Source organism: Triticum dicoccoides, chromosome 4B (genome assembly GCF_002162155.2).
Source record: "Triticum dicoccoides isolate Atlit2015 ecotype Zavitan chromosome 4B, WEW_v2.0, whole genome shotgun sequence".
Taxonomy (NCBI): domain Eukaryota; kingdom Viridiplantae; phylum Streptophyta; class Magnoliopsida; order Poales; family Poaceae; genus Triticum; species Triticum dicoccoides.
In genome coordinates this window covers 487,914,922-487,921,769 of record NC_041387.1, presented here as the reverse complement: position 1 = coordinate 487,921,769, position 6,848 = coordinate 487,914,922, and positions in this window count along the sequence as shown.

Here is a 6,848-nt window from a genome sequence, read left to right as displayed (position 1 = left end):
TTAGGCCAAACTCTCCAACTATGCGGCTTCGTCATGACCGCCTGATCGCCCTCGCGCCGACGATGACTTCTCAGGTCATCAAAAACAGCCTCCATGTCATCTCGGAACTTACCGAACAGATGGATCCAATGGAGCTCTCCTCCCTGAATGAGCTCTTGGATCGCATCGCAACTCTGGAGGTCGCTATGGACTATGATCGGATCGGGCTTAAACCCAACCAAAGGGAGATTATCTCTTCGCCGGTCACCCATCAGATAGCGGTGGTGGAGGAGCAATGCATCGATTCCTCCTCTATTTTGAGGACGAACTATGTCTGGATTCCTGAGCTCTCCGAGCCGGATACCTGTCTACGGGAGGACATGGCTCAAGCTTCGAACCTAGAATCGAACAGCGGGCCAGAAAAATTGGGCAACATCCCGGAGCCCAAGCTGCCAAGCTCGGAAGCTCCTCTGCCCCTGGGTCTCAGTTTGCGTCAGGGTCTAGACTTAAGTCTACCCACGCACCCAGATACAAGCGATCTTTCCCACATTAGACAAGAGCCCCAAGAGACAGTACATTACTTCTGGGCCAGATTCCTCCTTGTAATGAGCAAGGTTAAGGACTGTCATGAGGAAGACGCAATCTTATTCTTTTGCAAAAATTGCATGGACAAGGGAATCCTCAACGCCATAAGTCACCGTGACATAGTACACTTTGCTGACTTGGCGGCCATAGTATAGAAGTACTGTGCTATGGAAAGCGCCTCGAAAACCCAAACAAAATTCTGGGATCCTCCGGCTCTTACTAAACCCCTCATCCTAACTAAAAGGGTGCACTCTCTAAAGTCACCCAATCCAATTACAAAAAACCAAAGCCCACTATAGGGAGAGGAACCGTATTGGAGGGATGGCTCAATGGTCCATGCAAAATTCACAGTACACCAGATACCATACCAACACACAGCCTTAGAGCATGTTGGATACTCCAGCAGGTGGCCAAAAATGGCGAGGATCTCCTTATCAACCATACCGCAGAGCACCATCCTGCCGAAAATAACAATACAGTACTGACAGTCTTCAAGACTTTCGCCTCAAATAATAGGCGCAAGCGAGCACTCCGCAGCCTCGCCGAAGTCTGCCACGTCGCAGCAATAAATCCATGGAACAACACGGCCATAACCTTCAATGCCAGTGACGAACCTCAATTCCGAACAGTCGAAGCACCAGCCGCTCTGGTCCTTAGTCCAATTGTGGACGGCTTCCAGCTTACTAAAGTGCTCATGGACGGCGGCAATGGATTAAACCTCATCTACGAGGAGACTCTTAACAAAATGGAGATAGATAAGAGCCGCATTGAGCAAAGTAGCACAACCTTCAGGGGAATTATCCCTAGTCAGGAGGCACGGTGTGCGGGAAAACTCATACTAGATGTGGTATTTGGCACGCCGGAGAATTATAGGTTCGAAGAAATCACATTCCAAGTGGCCCCGTTTAGTAGCAGATACCACGCCCTTTTAGGGCGGGATGCATTCACGAGCTTTTAAGCTATACCCCATTACGGGTACATAAAGCTCAAGATGCCCGGGCCCAATGGAATCATCACTCTAGCTAGTGATCCGGACGTAGCACTCCGCGCCAAAAATAAAACGGCCGCACTGACCCTTGAGGCATTATTCGAAGCCCTCACGGCCGAAGAGCTAACGGCGCTGCGCTCCACGGTAGACAGGGACGATGTGATACTCGACAAACAACCCAAATCCACCTCTTTCAAACCAGCGGACAAAATAGTCAAATTCCAGGTCCACCCAACGGACCCTACAAAAATAGCATCAATGGGGCACAGCTGAACCCCACAATAGACGCCGCACTGCGAGAGTTCTTGCGCAAGAATTGGGACATCTTCGCCTGGCATCCTTCAGACATGCCAGGTATCCCACGCAGGCTGGCCGAGCATAGCCTAAATATACTAAAGGGATACAAGCCGATCAAGTAGACTCTTCGGCACTTTTCAGAACCTAAGTGACAAGCCATGGGAGAAGAGCTAGCCAAGCTACTTGAGGCTGGATTCATCAGAGAAATAAAACATCCGGACTGGCTAGCAAACCTGGTGATGGTACCAAAGAAGGACAAATCCTGGCGCCTATGTGTCGATTTCAAGGACCTCAATAAGGCTTGCCCTAAGGATCCCTTTCCCCTCCCCCGCATCGATCAAATCATCGACGCTACCGCAAGACATGACTCATTGTGTTTCCTCGACGCATACTCCGATACCATCAAATCAAGATGGCGGAGTTTGATCAAGCCGCAACGGCATTCATCACTCCATGCGGCCCCTTCTGTTTTAACACCATGCCTTTCGGGCTCAAAAATGCCGGTGCAACCTATCAACGCATGATTCAGACATGCCTGGAAACACAAATCGGCAAAACAATGGAGGCATACGTAGACGATGTGGTCATCAAAACCAGACATGTCGAATCCTTAATAGACGACTTGAGGCTTACGTTCGACAATCTCCGAACATATGACATCAAGCTCAATCCGGAAAAATGCGTCTTCGGCGTACCTGCCAGAAAGCTCTTGGGCTTCATCATTTCCAATAGAGGAATTGAAGCAAATCCGGCTAAAATCCGAGACCTGTCACAGTTGGCTACCCCAACAGACCTCAAGCAAATCCAGAAATTAACTGGATGCGTGGCTGCCCTAAGCCGCTTTATCTCTTGATTAGGAGAAAAGGCACTACCTCTCTATTGCCTTCTCGACGCACCGACCACTTTGAGTGGACGGATGCGGCTACGACCAGATTGGAAGAAATAAAGGCCCTCTTGGCCAGCAATCCAATCCTGGCCGCGCCAAATATTAGCGAACCCATGCTGTTATATATAGCTGCAACACACCAGGTTGTAAGCGCAGTGCTCGTCGTCGAACGAGAGACGGACGGACATAAGTTCCCGCTTCAAAAGCCGGTATACTACGTATCCACTGTCCTCACTCCATGCAAATCACGGTACCCACATTATCAAAAGATAGCATACGCGGTCTTCATGGCATCCCGAAAGCTATGACACTACTTTCAAGAGTGTTCAATCACGGTGGCCTCCGAAGTACCACTCAACGATATAATAAATAACCGCGACGCCACAGGCCGGATTGCTAAATGGGCTATCGAGCTCCTCCCGTTCGACATAACATACAAACCACAGTGAGCCATTAAGTCGGAAGTACTGGCCGACTTCGTCGCCGAATGGACAGAAGCCGAACTCCCTAAAGAGTACGACGCGTACTCCAATTGGATCATGCACTTTGACGGCTCCAAGATGATGGCTGGTTTGGGGGCAGGCGTTGTCCTTACATCCCCCACCGGAGATACAGTCCAATACATGCTCCAAATACTATACACAGATTCCAATAATGCAGCCGAATATGAGGCTCTGTTGCATGGTCTTCGGATGGTAGTCTCCATGGGCATTCAACGCCTAGAAGTGCGTGGGGATTCAAACCTCGCAATATCTCAAATAAATGGAGACTTTGACACCAAGGACCAAAAATGGCGGCCTACCGCAATGTCGTCCTTAAAATGTCAGCTCGGTTTGAAGGGCTCAAATTCCACCATGTGGTCCGAGAAAACAATCAAGCGGCGGATATCCTTGCCCGCATCGGCGCTAAGCGCGACCCCGTCCCACCTAATATCCTCTTGGAAAGGCTGTTCAAGCCATCCGTGGTGTGGGAAGGGGAGACCGGCAATACCAGTTGGGATCCGAACACAACCCCAGATCCCGAACACTCTGACATAATCGGGGGCTCCGCCACCGAAATAACACCTTCGGCCCACGTGATTATGGTTGTCATCGCCCCGTGGACAGAACCCTTCTTAGCCTACCTAAATAGGCAAGAACTCCCTGAGGACCAAAATGAGGCACGTTGCATTGTGCGGCGTTCTAAAGCCTACAAGGTCCACGAGGGAGAGCTTTATAAGAAAAGCGTGACAGGAGTGCTCCAAAGGTGCATCTCCGAAGAGGAAGGACGGCAGCTTTTGGCAGAAATTCATGTTGGACTCGGCGGCCACCATATCGCAGCTCGGGCCCTTGTAAGCAAGGCCTTCCGTACAGGTTTGTACTGGCCGACAACCCGAGCAGACGCACAGGACCTCGTCCAACATTGCGGCAAAATGGGCATTAAGCTCGATTATGCCTCTGTCTATCACCCCCAAACAAACGGTCAAGTCGAACGAGCAAATGGTCTTATTATGAGCGGCATCAAACCCAGACTAGTGCGATCCTTGAAGGAATCAGATACTCACTGGGTTGAGGAGCTCGACTCCGTACTATGGGGGCTGCAGATCACGCCAAATCGCACCATCGAATACACACTATTTTTTATGGTGTACAACGCAGAGGCAGTATTACCCTGCGATATCATTCATGACTCACCTCGAGTGCGCATGTACGAAGAGAGAGAAGCCGAGCTAGATCGGCAGGACAGTTTAGACGCCCTAGAGGAGGAGCGGGATGTTGCAAATGCCCGTTCCACATTCTATCAGCAGCAGGCTCGAAGGTATCAAAGTAGAGAAGTACGGGACAAAACTTATAATATTGGCGAACTCGTTCTACACCCACCGGAGAAGAAAATGGACAAGCTCAAGCCCAAGTGGGAGGGTCCCTTCATCATTGATAAAGTTTTCACCGGAGGAGTGTACTGTCTGCATGATGCATCAGATAACCGACTCGAGCCGAACCCATGGAACGCGGCCAGACTCCGAAGATTCTACGCCTAGTGCCGAACTCTGTGTTCGTCTCCTTACCTCCGCCTTTCTTTTTAAGTTATCTTCTCTTTCTCTCTTTGTTTCTTTCTTTTTATATAGCCATAAAAGCTTCAAGTGTGCTCCGACCGCACACTCCTGCCGCGCTATGTGCGCTCAATATACGTGGGGGCTTCTTATATAGAAGCTTAATATAATTATATTCTGGGCTTTTGCCCACCACATATGCGTCACTTCTCCATATGTGCCTTTTTTCGCCATTATATGCATCGATATGACTTAAGTTTTGGCCAAGCTGGGTTGCCTGGCTCTTGTTTTTATGCCCTATGTTCCCGTTCATTCGGCTAGGGAATAAGGGGAGCACCTCTGCGATTGTTACTGCTGGGTCAGCCTGATGTGTACCTCAGACTGGGTGAAGCCGAAAGCTAGCATTCTTAAGGGAATATTCGATCGATGAACAAAAGATGTTTCTTACTTATTTCAATACATGCCCCCAGATGTTTATATCCCGCGTCGCTTTTTGCAGTACGGACATTCACATTAATGCATGCGTACCCAGGGAAAGGAACCCTTAACGGAACTATTCTCCCTGGAAGATGTTTCTTACTATCCATGTAATATAACATAGCTAGTTGGGTACTTGTCTGTTCAAGAACTTATGACCCCTACACCTGGTTTCCAGGCATACCCCGGTTTTTACATAACTGAGCGGGTATTCGGATACACTCCGGACTGTTGGGTCCAGAGGTTGAAGCGAAATGGTCCGCCATGACAAATGATTTACAATTCGGCTAGAGACAAAATATGTCATTTGAAGTACACAGTCACTTAGACTGACTAAATTCTTCTTCTATACCATCCAATAGGCTGTCTAGCCTACAATCCTATTGGGAATACTTTTTGGCTAAAGCTACCTGGTCATATACCAGACTAACGGGGATCTCTTTCCCATCTGACCCTACGGGTCCAACCTTGGCCATGTGGTTCAGGTCAGCCTTGGTGTATCGCGTCTTCACCATAGCCCAGGCTTCCCTTGCACCTTGTCGGCAGGCCGATATCTTCCATAATCGGAAGCGCCGCCGCGCTCGCTTGAGATCTCCACGAGCTCTCCCATGCCTCCGGGGAGGGATGCGGATGGCCACAAGGTCTGGTCAATACCTTGCATGACCTGGCGAATTTGTCCATGCAGTTGTGAGAGCTCTTGCAGCAGATCGCCTACAGAGTCGGGCATCTCCTCTTCGGGACGACCTGTCAGCATATCTACAGACATAATTCTGTTAGCCTGCTTCTTCGCTAAACTTTATAGAAGTTCATTTGAGCACTTACTAAAAATGTCGCGTTGAAGCCTCGTATTCTCCTTCACAGAGTCAGCAAGCTGGGCCCGAACATCTTTTAATTCAGCGTCCAGCCGGGTCTTCGCGTCCTGGAGGTCATTTTTCTCCCGTATAACTTTTGTAAGCACGCGCTCGCCAGCCTTTAACTATCATTTAGCATATTGCTCATCCCCCGGTACGATTTCCGGATTACCTCCGGGATTGTCTACAGAATCTATTGTTAGATTTGCATTCATGCTAAATACTAACTGGTACACGTCATTGCATTCGTTCCCATCAAGACAAGTATTACCAGATGGGGCCTTCTTGGACTCCTCCATTCCGGCAACTGCAGCCCGCAGCTGGGCTTTGCACTCCTCCAGCTCTTTAGACAGCTGGGTATTCTTCTATGTAAGAACCTATGCATATAATGATCCTTAAATCAGTTGTGCCAACTGTTTCAAGTCTCAGGGGCTGCTGATATACCTACTTATCAAACTTTCTTACCCGTATATCCTTTACATACTGATCCGTGGCTCTGGCGAGGCCATCTTGAGCAGCTCGGATGTACGTGTACCCTGAGTTGAAGGCATTGAACGCCTCTTCAGAGAAATTAGGGTCGCGTAATGTGGCCCGTCAGCGCCTGTGATTCATGGCGCTCTCCACTTCAGAGTTTGTAGCGGATAATCTATCTGCATCCTCTATAGGAGGACCGTCCGGCATTGTCCCCGCGTTAATCTCTGCCTTTGAGTCTAGCCTCGGAGTCCAGCTGGTGGAGGCGGGACCGGCAGGCTCTCC